General features: G+C 44.5%; 2 long non-coding RNA genes across 9 annotated transcripts in view; one reads left to right on the top strand and one right to left on the bottom strand.

Moving 5' to 3' along the window:
- Positions 1-551: 551 nt before the first annotated feature.
- On the bottom strand, positions 552-9,788 carry LOC308466827. Its single transcript, XR_013980990.1, has 3 exons — positions 9,543-9,788; positions 8,757-9,187; positions 552-622 (listed from the first exon to the last, which is right to left on the bottom strand). It is a non-coding gene; the product is annotated as an uncharacterized lncRNA (long non-coding RNA).
- A 159-nt stretch (positions 9,789-9,947) lies between these two features.
- The window catches only part of LOC308466796, a 37,479-nt gene continuing 30,223 nt past the window's right edge, over positions 9,948-17,203 (top strand). For 4 of the 8 annotated variants that reach the window (XR_013980939.1, XR_013980940.1, XR_013980941.1 and 1 more), the window contains exon 1: positions 9,948-10,098. This is a non-coding gene — a long non-coding RNA (uncharacterized lncRNA). The remainder of the gene's footprint in view (positions 10,099-17,203) is intronic. The other 4 variants (XR_013980943.1, XR_013980944.1, XR_013980945.1 and 1 more) reach the window with 4 other exon arrangements.

Consider the following 17,203-nt stretch of genomic DNA (forward strand, 5'->3'; position numbering starts at 1 on the left):
TCAGCACCTAGGACTTGCCGATCGAAAGGTCGGCGGTTCGAATCCCCACGGCGGGGTGAGCTCCCGTCGCTCGGTCCCAGCGCCTGCCAACCTAGCAGTTCGAAAGCACCCCCGGGTGCAAGTAGATAAATAGGCACCGCTTACTAGCGGGAAGGTAAACGGCGTTCCGTGTGCTGCGCTGGCTCGCCAGATGCAGCTTGTCAGCTGGCCACGTGACCCGGAAGTGTCTGTGGACAGCACTGGCTCCCGGCCTATAGAGTGAGATGAGCGCACAACCCTAGAGTCTGTCAAGACTGGCCCGTACCGGCAGGGGTACCTTTACCTTTTGACCACTTGAAGGAATAACTTTTTCTTCCAACGCCTATGATGAGAAGTGTCAATTTCCTCTGCCTCTGAACCTTGAGGAAGACAGTTTTGATTCCATCTGCACTATCCTGTCACACACCCTGATCTTTGAGCAGCGAGAAGTTCCGGCATTTGCCCAAAGTTTGGTTCCCTTGGAATGAAGCTCAGCAGAGACTGTGCTGTCTTTTGGATATGTTGTTTTAGTTACACATCTATGCATCTTGGACATAGGTTGGAGTGGCTCACAAAATGAACACCTCCCCGTGGAGCTGGGACACTGAGGAGAGAGAAGAATAGAACTTAAAAAAAAAAAAAAAGTTTAGGATGACGAACAGCTTCTGGGTTTCTAATAAAGGTTTTAAATGTCACCTGAATTAGAAATCAAGATAACAAACTTTTTATAAATGGTAAATTGTAAACAGATGAAAACACTGGCAGGATAATAACCTGCAGTTACATAAGAGTACCGTATTTTTCTGTCTATAAGACGCCCCCGTGTATAAGATGCTCCCTATTTTGGGGGACTCAGGTTTAAGATGCCCCCTAATTTTTGACATTATTTTTTAGGAAAAAAACCTAGTCTTATACACAGAAAAATACAGTATCTATTTAAAGAAGATAAACAAATGAGTAAATTAAGTGAATTTGGATATGTAGAAGATATTAAAAATAAATTTAAGGAACCGCAGAAAGAGGGGGAAAGAAGTTGAGTTTTAAAATGATTTGAAATGATTGTAAAATCAGCGAAATGTATGTATCTGAAAAGTATAATTTTTTTTTGTCACCTGGTTTTTGTCGATTGTAACGAACTGATTATTTGTTTATTTACAATATACACTGCCCACTCTTTTTGTTCTGTGAACTGCCCTGAGACCTCCGGGTATAGGGTGGTATATTAATAATAATAATAATAATAATAATAAATCTTGCATCTCCATTAGTTACAGCTTTGGATCCATCATGGAGCAAGTTTGCCTCTGGGTCTCCAGCTTCCAGTCTGCTTCCAGCTCAGCTAACACACACAGACACACAGCTCTGGATTTTGTTTTTCTACCTTGCACCTAGGTGTGTGTGTGGGAATGCCCACTCATTTGCTCCATGGCACAGATACGTTTTGTGAAGAAGAGGAGGAGGAGGAGGAGGAGGAGGAGGAGGAGGAGGAGGAGGAGGAGGAGTTTGGATTTGATATCCCGAAAGGAGTCTCTACCTGAAAGAGTCTCAAAGTGGCTAACATTCTCCTTTCCCTTCCTCCCCCACAACAAACACCCTGTGAGGTGAGTGAGGCTGAGAGACTTCAGAGAACTGACTAGCCCAAGGTCACCCAGCAGCTGCATGTGGAGGAGCGGGGAAGTGAACCCGGTTCACCAGATTACGAGTCTACCGCTCTTAACCACTACACCACACTGGAGAGAGGAAGGTACAGTCGTACCTTGGATCCTGAACACCCTGGAACTCAGATGTTTTGGCTCCCAAACACCGCAAACCCGGAAGTGACTGTTCCAGTCTGCGAACATTCTTTTGGAACCCGAACAACTGACAGGGCTTCCACAGCTTCTGATTGGCTGCAGGAGCTTCCTGCAGCCAATCAGAAGCCGCAATTTGGTTTCCAAACGTTTTGGAAGTAGAGCGGACTTCCGGAACGGATTCCGTTCAACTTCCAAGGTATGACTGTATATAAATACGTTTACTAAACAACAAGAACAACAACTTGGGCTTAGTGTTTTGCGTGAACTAGGATGGCATTTTGCTTCTTTGCTGCAAGACGAAACTTCTGTCCATTCTAGTTACAAAGAGAGACGACCAGAGCAGAGGAAAAAACAACTGAGAAAAATCTGGACAGGCTTCTGGTAGCTAATGGGTGGAACTCATTTGTGGGTCTCACCCATTCCATCTTGCTGAGACTATGTATCAGGCTACTTATGAGTGAGATAGGAAGTAAGATAAACATCCTTTCCTCTTGAGAAACAGACTTAAGCAGCAGAAATGCAGAATAATGCTGAATGCCTTACAATCTGCCCTGTGTTCCGCTTCTGTTACAGTGGTATTACAATTCTATTTGTGTATTTGAAAATAGGATACTCAGCTTTATTCATAAGTTTCCGGAAGGCTGACAAAAACATACAACCAGTCAGCACCAAACTCCCCATCTAGCAATGCTACTATTATAAACAAGTAAAAAAACCCCCCAACTTATGAAGTCCATCACTGAAATGCAAGACTGTTAAAAGTCTGCAGAGAAAGGAAAGTTCTTTTAGCTCATTGCCTGAGATTTACATTTAGGGAAGCGTTGAGATGTATGGTTTGCAGTAAGATCAGAGAATGATCATGTCTAATTTGACCTAACTGTTTAGTGAATCTGTTATGGCAATAATAACAAAGACAAAGTCTTGGTTTTCATTTCATTCGTTCAGGCAGAAGCTTCAACAGGCATTGAATCTGGCACCATATTTATGTTGTGAAATAGCGCTAGCCACAGCGATCCAGCGTGCAAATACTGACACCCAGTTGGGTGTCTGTCATATCTGTTGAAAGAAGAGCGCGGCTCGTTACAATGGAGGGAACTGTGGTTTGAAGGAGAGTGAAATTAATTGGTCTGCCAATGGAAAGCAAACACTGTCACCTTTCAAATGGGCATCATTTTTCCCTGCCAGTGTGCAGTAGCCGAGCAAATCAATTTAGCACTACCTTGCAGGAAAGTCAAAAGTTCAAACAGCGTGCCATTGTTTTGGAGAAAAAGGTCTGTTTTACATTTTCATAAAACAGCATAAAACGTGCAGGTGCCAAGACCAAGTTGTTCAGTTTTCTCTTGATATTGCAGCCAACAACTACAATGGGTAAAGTGATATATTATAGCTTTTTTTTAATAGCTCTTTTTAAAAAAGCACCGTTCATTTGTTTTCTTTTTAATGATTTCACATCTCTCACTCTTCCTCACCCTCCTGCCATTATCTGGTCCTTATGTGCACTTTAAGGTGTGTGGTTTTTTTTTTTATAGAATTGGTGCTCCTCATGGTCCCCTCCCCCTCCACCACACACATGATGTCATTGGCATTAAAAAAAAGCCAGCTCATATTTTCCTCCTGTTTTATTGGGATTCGGTAAAAGGTAAAGGTAAAGGGACCCCTGACCATTAAGTCCAGTCGTGACCAACTCTGGGGTTGCGCGCTCATCTCGCTCTATAGGCCGAGGGAGCCGGCGTTTGTCTGCAGACAGCTTCCGGGTCAAGTGGCCAGCATGACTAAGCCTCTTCTGGCGAACCAGAGCAGCGCACGGAAATGCCATTTACCTTCCCGCTGGAGCAGTTCCCATTTATCTACTTGCACTTTGATGTGCTTTCGAACTGCTAGGTTGGCAGGAGCAGGGACTGAGCAATGGGAGCTCACCCCGTCACGGGGATTCGAACCGTCGACCTTCTGATCGGCAAGTCCTAGGCTCTGTGGTTTAACCCACAGCGCCACCCGCGTCCCTGGGATTCGGTAGGTCTGGGCAAAATCTGAGTTTTAAAAGAAAACAAACCTATTGCCAGTGACTTACGTGCAGTAGTCAGTAGTCAAACAACCCAGTTGTGATATTAGGAGCCTTCCCATTATACCAGGTTCAATGAGTTTTACTTTCCAAGTATGTGGGCATACGATTGCAGCTGAGTGGCTTGTACCCTTGGCAATGAATCCACTGTTGCCCTATCTATTGAGTATTGCAGGTATTAAAACTGTGCAGTTTGAAGTGACTGGAAGCATGAGAACTGACTCCTTTTGGAAAGAAATCATTGTCTGGACCCATGAAAATATTATGCAAGCTTTTAATTGCAGATCTCTTTGAAACCAAACAGAAACATCAAATGAAACATCCAAAAATATGCTTACAATATCTTGTGCTGTCCAGCACGAGCTCAGCATCTTAGAAAATATGAAATAATCCAAACAGACCTATAAGCAAAGCTCTCTCTCTCTCTCTCTCTCTCTCTCTCTCTCTCAGCACCCATTTCGCCTGGAGCTGTTTTCCTTGAGAGCTTTGTTTACATCTTCATGCCACACTGTCTTGAGACAAAAGACCCAAAGGCAACTCACTTCAAAATACCTTTGCAGCCCTCTATAGGGAAGTTTTTTTTTATATGTTGTAAGCTGCCCAGAGTGATAGGGCAACCCAGTCAGAAGGGAAGACTATAAATAATATCATCCTCCTCATCATTTTTATTATTGAATAGGACATCCCTATTTTCATTGGAGAAATGTTGGAGGGTTTGATGTTTTATCGTGTTTTTAATACAGTCATACCTTGGGTTACAGACGCTTCAGGTTGTGTGTTCTTGGGTTGCGCACTGCACCAAACCTGGGTTACTTCCTGGTTTCGGCACACGCGCATGCGCAGAACTGTTAAATCGTGCTTTGTGCATGCGCAGAAGCGCAAATTGCGACCCGCGTATGCGCAGACATGGTGCTGTGGGTTGCGAACTCTGCGGGTTGTGAACGTGCCTCCCGCATGGATCATGTTCGCAATCCGAGTGTCCACTGCATGCTGTTAAATATTCTGAGCCGCCCAGAGTGGCTGAGGAAACCCTGCCAGGTGGGTGGGGTATAAGTATTTTATTTTATTTTATTTGCTGGTCCAGGGCTTGCAAGGCCTCACCTGATGCAGATGTTATGGAGAAAAACAGCTGGGTGTCATCAGCATACAGGTGACACCTCACCCCAAATCTCCTAATGGTGTGATTTAACCACCAACCTTCTTCCCAGGAAACTCTGAGAACAGGGGTCTCCTACCACCTATCAGCACCCTTAACAAACGACAGTTCTCAGGATTTTGGGGGGAGGCCATGACTGCTCAAAGTGGTATGTGCAGATGTGGCTGCAACCCCAAGTCTCTTAGGCTTTAGGTCTCTTGGCATCTCCCAGCGTTTGTGTTTACATCTCTTGTTTGTGATGAGTCCTTAAAGTTGAACAGAGGCATCTCGGCTTCACGGAAACCTCCCATGTGAAAGGAATGACGATTGTTCTCCAGTGCAGATTAAGCAATAGAGAGATGAGACCACAAAACAGACCTTGCTGCCTGACGTCAGAAGCCGCAATAGTCATTTCTGTACGGCTACAATTTCCATCCAAGTAAAGGGCAGCCAAGAGTATTTAAACATCTAAGACATAAATAATACTCATTTGCAGTATTGGAGGAAGTGTTTGTATGGAGAGGCAACCCTTAAAATAAAGAATGAGCCATGGATTTTAGCTATGTTAAGAGAGTCGATGCAAACATAATTACAGAGTACATGAACAACTTCCAGAAGTCAGTAGGTGGTTTCCTTTAAACTTGCTCTCCGTTTTCTTTTTCTGAGCCCCTTCCTCCTGCCGGTTGGCAATTTCCTTTTCTGTTTATGTATCTGTTCCTTTCCAGCTTGGTTTCTCTCATCCACTCGCAAATGTGGGCTTTTTAAAAACAACAACAACTGTGCCTGGCATCATCCCATGCCTTTTCCTTCTTGGTCTGAGCTCAAGATATGTGCCTTCTTCCTCTTGGCTCTGTGAAGTTATATCGAGAACTGGCTCCCATTTGCTTGACTCCCTTTGTTCAGTGTCCCCTTCCTTAATTCCCCCCTCCCCATTCTTCAAATGAAAAGGTTCCCTATCATGCTCTTGTCTCCTAGGGTTGCATTGCTTTGAAGTGAATGAATCAACCACAGAGACAAATGGATTAAGCCTCTAATGTCTTGGCATGGCAGTGGATTCCAGCAGCTGCCGCTGGATTCCATGGGCACAGCCTTCCCTAAGGTAGTGGAGCCAGCAGTGTCCATTGCAGCCGCCTTCAAAAGATGCACAATTTGTCCATTCAAGTCAGTTTCTCAGCAACAGCATCACCCTACGTCTCACTGCAGTCTTTACTTATTCGCAACCCAGTTCCCAGTGTTCCCCTCCCCACCTTTGCTCCTTGCACAAGATTGTTTCAGCAGATGTACAAAGAAATATTCCTCAGCTAGTTCTCACAGATCCATAAAAATCAAATCAAATCAAATCAAATCAAATCAAGGTCTGTTAGATGGACCAAAGGTCCGTCTATCTATCTATCTATCTATCTATCTATCTATCTATCTATCTATCTATCATCTATCATCTATCATCTGTCTATCATCTATCTATCTATCTATAACACACACACACACTTTTACATCTTATACAGTTTTTTTTACTTCCATCAATCACATCTGAAAATTTTCCATTCTATTCACTTAATATACATTTCTTACTTTCACTATTACATATAAATCTCATAACTCATATCTCTATTCTTTCTCTACTTTGCAATGTTTCATATATTTCTCCTTACAAAACTTCTTGTTGTCCTACTAGCGTAATTTGTTGATTACAGTTGCTCTTCAAATAGTTCGTATATTTCTTCCAATCTTCTGTAAATCTCTGGTCCCGCAGGTTTCGAATCCTTCCCGTCATTTTATCTAATTCTGCGTAGTCCATTAATTTTGTCTGCCATTCCTCTTTTGTCGGAATTTCTTCTTGCTTCCATTTCTGGGCTAACAATACTCTTGCCAGACCAAAGGTCCATCTAAGCCCACCATTTGAGAGCAGCATGTGCCTAGATGAGGGATGGTTAATCTGTGACATCAAACATTTAAAAACTTCCCTATACCGTGGAACCTTGGTTCTCGAATGGCTTAGTTGACAAACAAATTGTCTCCCGAATGCCGAAAACCCAGAAGCAAGTGTTCAGGTTTTCGAACATTTTTTGGAAGCCAAGCATCCGATGCAGCTGTTGGCTATTGTCTCCAGGGTGTCTGCACCAATCAGAAGCTGCGCCTTGGTTTTTGAATGTTTCGGAAGTCGAATGGACTTCTGGAACCAAGTTTGAGAACCAAGGTTCCACTGTCCAGGACTGCCTTGAGATGTTTTCTAAAGGTTGTATAGTTATTCATCTCCTTTGTTCGAGGCTTGCATAATTCCATGCCTTCCAACATTTGGGCGTTCCCATCAGATATCATATCAAGGAAATAAACAACTATCTGACTTTTAGAAGACATTTGAAGGCAACCCTGTATTGGGAAACTTTTAATGTCTAATGTTTTACCATTTTTATGTGCTGTAAACCACCCAGAGTGGCTGGGGAAACCTAGCCAGATATACGGAGTATAAATATTACTACTACTACTACTACTCTGGTGAAAATAGGAATGTCCTAAGGAAAAGCGGGACACACCGGGATACAATCAGAAACTGGGGTAGCTTTTGTAAATCCAGGACTATACCTGTAAAATAGGGACACTTGGAAGGCCTGAACTATGACTTCGATCGGTCCCTGAAAGCATGGCCAATGATTAGGACGGATGGATGGGAGTTGTAGTTCAGCAACATCTGGAGGTTTGCCACCCTTGAGCAAGATACTTCTGAAAAGCTCAGGGCTTAAAGGCAGCGCTTCTCCTCCACCCCTTGTTTTCCAGCAACAGATGTTCCGAGGTCTATAGTCTCTGAACATGAGGTTTCACTGAGTCACCACGACAAATGCCTTGAGGATGAGGCTATAGCTCAGTGGTGGAGAACATGCCTCCATGCATTAGGTACCCTGGCACCAGGAAAGTTCAGCCTAGGACATTGTTAAGTCGGGGTGATGGGGAACGTCTGATGGACTATATTGTATTTTAATATTTTGTTGGAAGCCACCCAGAATGGCTGGGGAATCCCAGCCAGATGGGCGGAGTATAAATAAATCATCATCATCATGATCTGGTCCATAGGCTACACCAGTCATCCCCTATATAATTAATGTTTTGGTATCATAAACATCTCCCCCTACATTTCCCAAAAAACATTGTGCAGCATATAGGTTTCATGGCGTAAGATGCCTTTTAATTGTTCCACGAGCCAAGTGCTCTCTTTGCAAAAATGTTTTCAAATAATACGTTTTCAATGTGTGCAGGTAAATTAGAATCAGCACCATATAATATAATAATATAAGAAGCCTTAGTTCAGGTGCCATTTCTATACAATGGTACCTCGGGTTAAGTACTTAATTCGTTCCGGAGGTCCGTACTTAACCTAAAACTGTTCTTAACCTGAAGCACCACTTTAGCTAATGGGGCCTCCTGCTGCTGCCGCGCCGCCGGAGCCCGATTTCTGTTCTTATCCTGAAGCAAAGTTCTTAACCTGAAGCACTATTTTACTGTATTTTTTGTTTCTATGGAAGCCGCCCAGAGTGGCTGGGGAAACCCAGCCAAATGGGCGGGGTACAAATAATAAATTATTATTATTATTATTATTCTAGGTTAGCAGAGTGTGTAACCTGAAGCGTATGTAACCTGAAGCGTATGTAACCCGAGGTACCACTGTATTTCAGAATATAGCCATCGATTTCCTCTGATCCGATGGCTTCCCTAAAACCAGTGCTTTCCCCAGAGAAAAATAGGTGCCGGAACTCACCATGAAGTTGTTACAGTAAGTCGCCAGATGACTCGGGGTGACCCTGAACAGATGCCAGTTTGACAACAGCCACATTCACCACCCGTGGAGGTACTAAAAACTATGCCAAGTGATCTCCCTAGTTGTTTTGGGGGTTGCCCTTGTTTCTGGTGCAGGTCAAATAAACACACCCCTAATCCCCTCATTCTCTTAGATTCAGGCAGATGACTAGGGCAGATCAGAAGCTTCAAGACTGCCCCTGCTACATGGGAGACAGATTGAAGAAAAGAAAATACGCATCGGCCCTGCCCTGTAGCTTGACCAGTCGTGGCTAGGGGCAGCTGGGAGCTAGGTGGAGTCAAGAAACAGAGTGGGGGGCACCGGCCTACAATGGCGCCCAACTGAGAGGTGCTGGAATTGTGCTCTGGCTGAAAAAAAGCATTGCCTACAACCTAGTGAGGATGTGGGCGGCGCTGTGGGTTAAACCACAGAGCCTAGGACTTGCCAATCAGAAGGTTGGCAGTTCAAATCCCCATGACGCGGTGAGCTCCCATTGCTCGGTCCCTGCTCCTGCTAGCCTAGCAGTTTGAAAGCACATCAAAGTGCAAGTAGATAAATAGGTACCGCTCTGGTGGGAAGGGATATGGCGTTTCTGTGCGCTGCTCTGGTTCGCCAGAAGTGGCTTAGTCATGCTGGCCACATGACCCGGAAGCTGTACGCCGGCTCCCTTGGCCAATAAAGTGAGATGAGTGCCGCAACCCCAGAGCTGGCCACGACTGGACCTAATGGTCAGGGGTCCTTTACCACCTAGTGAAGGAAATTAGTGGGATTACAAAGTTACATGGAAATTCAGTTGTTGGTGATTTGAATGCGCGTGTCCTTCTCTTTATAGAGTAAGTATTTGTCACCTGGGAGCAGAAACTTCCCCAATCTTCCCACTGCTTTGTCATGTCAGGTACATGCCATGAACACGTGTGAGTGACCTTTCAATGCTCTAAGGAAGAGAATGTCAGAAATCATGGCAGGCTCTGCGGTGGGGCGGTAGTCAAAATAGCTCCCCTTCTCTTGATTGGCTGGTCATGGTGTCAATCTGGGCTTCCAAGGGTGGGGATTGGCCAAGGTCCAATAGAGGGTTTGTCCCTCCCTCGGCATCTGAGACCAGTTCTGTCTGTTAAACTGGCAAATTCAAAGAGAGCTTCCTCTTTGTCCAAAGAACGCTCAGATGCGGATGTTCTAACATCCGTTGATTTCTTGCTTTCCTACGTGTCTTTGTTCTGAGAGAGAGAGAGAGAGCGAGAGAGCGCATATGTGTATCTCTGCCTTTGGAAATGGGGATGACTCAAAGACCCATTTCTGCAACCTGGTAAGCTGAGGGTGCTTTTGGACAAACAACATCATGGGTCAGGCAGTGTAGGAAGCTTGTATGGTTATACAGGTATCATATATATATATAAAAGTATCAAATTTCCTTAAAGAAATACAAATTATTTTTTAAATTGTCTTCTATGCCATTCCCTCTCAGTCTGCCCATGACTTCTTTAGCAAATATGCTACTGATTGGATAATGCATGAAACTCAGGGCTCTTTTAAGTTATTTTATAAAGACACATATCTCTAAATGTGTTTTTTTAGTCAGAAAACTGCTGTGTGCTGAGGTTCAAGCCTTGCAGCCAATCTCACATTTTAATTCCCAAAGGACATTACAGAAATATCCCTTTGCAGATGGTGGGTCAGTGATGAGGCTTGCCTGACTTCCTGCAGAACCAAGTCCCATAAGTGGATAGACCTATGTATTTTAATTTTATGATACGCTGGCCATGCTGGGCAGCTTCCAACACATATAAAAACATAATAAAATGTCAAGAATTAAAAACTTCCCTATACAGGGCTGCCTTCATATGTCTTCTAAGAATTTGTAGTTATTTATCTCCTTGTGTAGTTATTTATCCCCTTGGCATTTATGCCCCTTGGTATCTGAAGAGAGGGTCTTCCACAGAGAGGGGGCCACTACAGAGAAGGCCCTCTGCCTGGTTCCCTGTAACTTCACTTCTTGCAGTGAGGGAACTGCCAGAAGACCCTTGGAGGAGGACGTCAATGTGTCCAGGCTGAATGATGGGGCTGGAGATGCTCCTTCAGGTATACAGGGTCAATGCCGTTTGGGCTTCAAAGGTCAGCACCAACACTTTGAATTATGCTCGGAAACATACTGGGAGCCTATGTACTGTAAATCCTTTAGGGCCAGTGTTATATGGTCATGGCTTTCAGTGCTTAGTAAAGTCCCTTCTGGTGGTGTGCCCATCCCAGCTGTGTAACTCTGCCCCAGCTCCTGCCAACCTAGCAGTTTGAAAGCACACCAGTGCAAGTAGATAAATAGGTACCGCTGCGGTGGGAAGGTAAATGGCGTTTCCGTGCGCTCTGGTTTCCGTCACGGAGTCCTGTTGCGCCAGAAGCGATTTAGTCATGCTGGCCACATGCTGGCCACCGGAAAGCTGTCTGTGGAAAAGCGCCAGCTCCCTGGGCCTGAAAGCGAGATGAGCGCTGCAACCCCATAGTCGCCTTTGACTGGACTTAGCCCTCCAGGGGTCCTTTACCTTTTACCTATTTCATGACTGAGAGAACTGCAATGATGACCCACTGAGCGTTGTTACTGACATTCAATGCACAGCTCCCCTGCTAGCGTATCGTCAGAAGGGAAGTATATTCACGACAGCACAGAAACGGCTGCTGCTTAGCTAAGCGCAGTGTCTTCTGGCAAAGCGTGTTCTCCTTCATGGAGAGCACGTGTTGCGGTGGGGGCCGACAAGATACTCCAAAGTTGTGGGGCGGGCTAATTGATCATTGGCCACTGTTGTGATTGGGCTTCCCTTGTTGTTGGGATGAAGTTAATGTTGCCATTATGTGACTGACAGCCAGAAATGTTAAAACTCCCTGCACGAAGCGTAGAGCTTCCTCTTTTCGCTCCGTGCATCGGATTGCTCGTCCCCCCCCCATATTTAAGGTTGTTCGCATTGACCTTGCTATGCCTGTCATGGGGTCGTCTGCTCTTGGGGCAGGGGCCTGGTAGGAATTTTGTCCATCTGGCTGATTGGCTGGGGCCATTTGGTTATCGCCTACTGCGTAGCAAATTGTCACAACTTGTAAGGCTGCGGTTAGGCATTGGTTTATGGTTTGGTTGGTAGAGGGCCATGGATTGGCTGTGCCTGCCCCTCAAACTCTGCTGCAGCAGGGTATTCCGTTAAAGGAATACAGGGGCTCAACATTGCTTTTGTCCGAACCCTGTCAAGGGGCTAGGGCCACACAAGAGCCCCTGGTTGCATTTGGGGAGGGCTGAGGGCAGGTTCCCTGCTCCGTCGCTATCCCAAGTGTATTCCCCTTTTCTGATTTTCGCAGGCTTGCAAAATGTCAGTCTGTCCCCACTGGGGTCAGATAGTCGCAATCAATGCCTAAGCAACCACTCACATTTTTTGTATTTTAATAAAGTTGTGGCCAAAATTATGCCAAAAACCTTAAACAAAAATTCTGTGGGGGGGCCACTAGGGGGCGCATTGGAAGATGGCCGACAATACCATCTCTCCGACCCACACGGGGTAATTAAGAGGCTGTTATGGGAGTAGGCAGCCTCCCTTGTTCCCCCAAGGAAATGGGGAACACTGCCCTTGTCTGCTGTGCCCATAAATCACCCCCTAATTCGAAAGAAGGGGGTGAGGGCCCTAGGCAGAATGCCCCCGTGTGGACATCGGCTCTCCTGGACGCTGTCTCTGATCACGCACTAGTTGCAGCAATTTGGAATAATTAATTACAAAAGAAGCAAATGAACATATTTCAAGTGAAGAAGGGGAGTGAAGTCTGCTAATTTAAGTGACCTCTGCGAAAGAAGACAACGGGCTGGAGAAACAGGAATATTTTACGATGAAGATACACCAAAGGCGGGGTATGTTGACAACGGGGCTGAATGGGGGGGGGAACCTTTTTTACTTTCCTTCTATGTGATTTACAAGAACCCCTCCTCATTAGAACCGTTGGTTGAACTGACCCAAGCAGGATGATTAAGGTCTGTGTGGAGATAAACTTTAACCAAAAGTATGCTTTATGTAGACCGAGAAGCAATAAGAGCTTTTGGGAATGGCGCAGCAACTAATTCGGAGTCACCATCTTGCCAAAGGATTTATAGCTGGGAGGCAGAACGGATTTGTTTTCAGACTGCATTCCTAGTGAATCTCCTCAGAGGTTTTGAGAAAGGAGGCAGATTGGTGAAGATTAATGACGCTAAGACTGTTTTGATGTATGGAAGTGATGTTATATGGAAAACGTCTGGATATGGCTACTGGACAAAAAAAATAATATCCACGCAGGATTACAAACTGTTCTAACCAGCTTGCGGAGACTATCAGAGGTCACAAAGAGAAAGGAAAAATATATGAAAATAACAACAAGCGATGTGGAAAAATAATAAGAAAGGACTGGATAGTACTGTGAACATCATAAGGTTAGATTTGTGGACATTAAAACAGCAGTAAGAAGCAAGAAGTTGATTGGATCCCTTCGGAACTTGAAATATGGGTACCTCCAACAAAAATTTAAAATTCGGCTGTGTAATTTGGAATTTATGTAATTTGGTTTGATTTGATGTGATTGGTCGGTTAGTAAAAAATTATTCTTAAAAAAACAACAACAAAAATTCTGTGTGATGTGTGAGTTATTTGGGGTGTCTTGGGGACCTCGACACGCAAATGGCTTCCAGGTCTGGCGGAGTTTTGCACCGGAAAACTACTGTGCTCCTTCCAGCCAGCCCATTCATGCAGAGGGGGGCGGAAGGAGGAAAACAAGCTGCGTTCTGCAAAGATCCCACAGTGACTTCTGTGGTACTCTAGGTCTTGGGGGTGGGATGTCAGTCAGCTTCATTATCAGATTGTTGTCATGTGGCCTGCTTTTCCACAAATGCGAAGGTAGCGCAGAATGTCATGCCCAGTTAGGGTCACGAGAGGACACCCCTTATCTGTACCCCCAGCTGCGTCGGCACTGGCTTCCTATATAGTCTTCTGAGAGGAATTTGAGTGGCTGGGTTTCACAGGCTCTTTCGAGGGATGAGTAAAGGCATCTCCAGCTGTATCTCTGCTGTCAGTGCCTTGTCGGTCTTGCAGCGGCCGTGGGGAAAACCTGCCCTCCCCCTGGAAGTCTGCTACTGAGCACTGGGCCTAGAGAACGAAAATGAAGCAGCGAAGATACTGTAAATGGCTCCTGGCGCTCTCTCTCTCTCTCTCTCTCTCTCTCTCTCTCTCTCTGTATTCCTTTTCCATTAAGTGGGAACGTACAAGGATGAAATACTGCTGCATAGAGGAACCATGCGATCCTCAGACTAAACACAGCGGTCTGTCTCTCTTAATGGATTTGCCGGCTTTATTTAAAGAACTTGAAAGCTCATTTGTTGCTGTAACCTAACCCCTCCACTTTTCATTTCCCTCTCTAAGTTTGGCAGAGGGAACTGGGTCCTCGAGGCTCTCCTCAATGCGAACAACCCATAGCCCTGCTATGGGCAGGTTGTGGTGTAAGTGGTTCAGAGCGGTGGACTTGTAATCTGGTGAACCGGGTTCGCTTCCCCACTCCTCCACATGCAGCTACTGGGTAACCTTGGGCTAGTCACACTTCTCTGAAGTCTCTCAGCCACACTCACCTCACAGGGTGTTTGTTGTGGGAGAGGAAGGGAAAGGAGAATGTTAGCCGCTTTGAGACTCCTTCAGGTAGTGATAAAGCGGAATATCAAATCCAAACTCCTCCTCTTCTTCTTCTTCTTCTTCTTCTTCTTCTTCTTCTTCTTCTTCTTCTTCCGTCCCCAGGACCTTCTCTGACACAGGTCTTAGCCAACTCTGCCTCCATAGCAGATTGGAGATCCAGTGTTAGCACAAGGAAACAAGGATCCAAAGGGCCAGAGGCAGATGGCAGGGTCCAAGGCAGTCCTTCCATACCAAGTTGGCAAGGTAAAGAAAGCAGATCCATCTTTGTAGCTCCTTATTGGGACTTTTTGCTCACATTGAACAGCTGAATGGACTTATAAGGGCTTATAAGACCTTATAAGACCTAGACAGCATCATAAAAAGCAGAGACATCACCTTGCCAACAAAGGTCCGTAGAGTTAAAGCTATGGTTTTCCCAGTAGTGATGTATGAAAGTGAGAGCTGGACCATAAAGAAGGCTGATCGCGGAAGAATTGATGCTTTTGAATTATGGTGCTGGAGGAAACTCCCATGGACTGCAAGAAGATCAAACCTATCCATTCTGAAGGAAATCAGCCCTGAGTGCTCACTGGAAGGACAGATCCTGAAGCTGAGGCTCCAATACTTTGGCCACCTCTTGAGAAGAGAAGACTCCCTGGAAAAGACCCTGAGGGTGGGAAAGATTGAGGGCACAAGGAGAAGGGGACGACAGAGGACGAGATGGTTGGACAGTGTTCTTGAAGCTACCAGCATGAGTTTGACCAAACTGCAGGAGGCAGTGGAAGACAGGAGTGCCTGGTGTGCTCTGGTCCATGGGGTCACGAAGAGTTGGACACCACTAAACAACAACAAAGACATTGTGTGTCTAATTGACTTGTGGAAGCAGTTCTGCCTGTACTTTTGAGGGAGTGTCGGCTAATTGACTAATTAAGAAAATTTATCCTATACCCACTGAATGCTTTTGCATCACCGGGCGATTTAAGAACGACTGAAAACAAAATAAAACAGTCTAAGAGATTCTTGTACCATGGAAGGAGTGGCTTATATAACAATTGGAGGAAATGTGCTCTGACAAAATAATTCTGGAGATCAATCAAGACTCAAATGTCATATTGCGGTGTTATGTACCATTCAACCCAGTGTGCCCCCCCCCCCGTTAAACTAGGTGAGATAATTTCTGGACTCGTTGAGTTTCAGTAGAAGACATGTGGCATTTAAATGTCTCTTCATTTCTTCATGGCGGCTTAAAATAATATTTGAGTAGGCTGAAAGCCTAGGGAGAAATGAGTAGCTTAGACTGTTAGTCTTCATTGAGGCTTGGTATTTGTCTATTTTGTTTGCCAACAGGTATTCTGATATTGCTTATTCTGTTAAAAGGGATTTTCTTTTGTGCATTGAACCCTCCTCCCTCCTTCCACCTCCAGTAATATATATATATATAATTTTTTTTAAAAAAATATTTTTATTGAGTTTTTCACAAACAGAAATAAAACAATCTTTTACAGTCATCCTTTTATGTCATCTTATTTACACTGCGTATATTCACGCCCAGACTTCCTTCCTTCCCTGCTTCGGTTTTCTCAATATATATCTTCTCTTGTAGATTCTTATTCACTCTCTATACACATCACAGGATTTATGTTAACCCTGCTATAGTTTTTAAACTTCTACAGTTAATTCTTATGTATGTAACAAATTTACCCCACTCTTCTTCAAACTTTGTCCATTTTTGGTCTCAAATTTTATAAGTCATTTTAGCTAATTCTGTATACTCCAAAAATTTTTTTTGTATATATATATATATATATATATATATATATATATATATATATATGAGAGATGATGATAGATGAAACGCCTACTTTTGGGTCATGCTCGAGTGGATTCATTCCAGACACCTTGAGACGGATCTGACCAATAATCCTGCTTTTCTAGAATCATGAGAAATTGGTTGGTTCAAAAGGAGAGTTATCTCTCTTTAGGCTTCTATTTCACTCGGGTGACCTGATGCACTGTAGATTACCTGCTTCTGAAAAGCTCCGGCAGACTGTAATTTTGGCAAGTGCTCTTGGGCATCTCAGTTTTCACAGAACACAGGCCCCCTTTCGAGAAATAGCTGCCCTTCAAGTGACTGCAGTTTGGCCTCATTTGGTTAGGGGGTAAAAAAAAGAAAAGAAAAGAGCCACATGTTCACTTCTCCGGAGTGAGTGGTAAAGATATTCCAGAGGCAGCTGTTACAGGCATAGTTCTTGGGGGAAGGAAAAAAATAATATTGGCGACAGATGATCATTTTTTCTCAAAGAAGTGCACTACATTTATAAATATAGAAAGTTAGAAATTGAGCATGAGGAAGCAGGCAAGCGCTGCTAATCTGTAAAGTAGCATTAATGCCTGACAGACTAAATGTCCCACTTTTCCTTAAGATGTCCCTGTTTTCATCAGAGAAATGTTGGAGCCTACGGAGTTATGCAAGCCAAGGAGATAAGTAACTACACAGCCTTTAGAAGACATCTGAAGGCAGCCCTGTATAGGGAAGTTTTTTAATGTTTGATGTACAGTGGTACCTCAGGTTAAGTACTTAATTTGTTCCGGAGGTCCGTACTTAACCTGAAACTGTTCTTAACCTGAAGCACCACTTTAGCTAATGGGGGCCTCCTGCTGCTGCCGCGCCGCCGTAGCACGATTTCTGTTCTCCTCCTGAAGCAAAGTTCTTAACCTGAAGCACTATTTCTGGGTTAGCGGAGTGTGTAACCTGAA

The sequence above is a fragment of the Podarcis pityusensis genome, assembly GCF_964106645.2.
Source record: "Podarcis pityusensis genome assembly, chromosome: 17".
NCBI lineage: Eukaryota > Metazoa > Chordata > Lepidosauria > Squamata > Lacertidae > Podarcis > Podarcis pityusensis.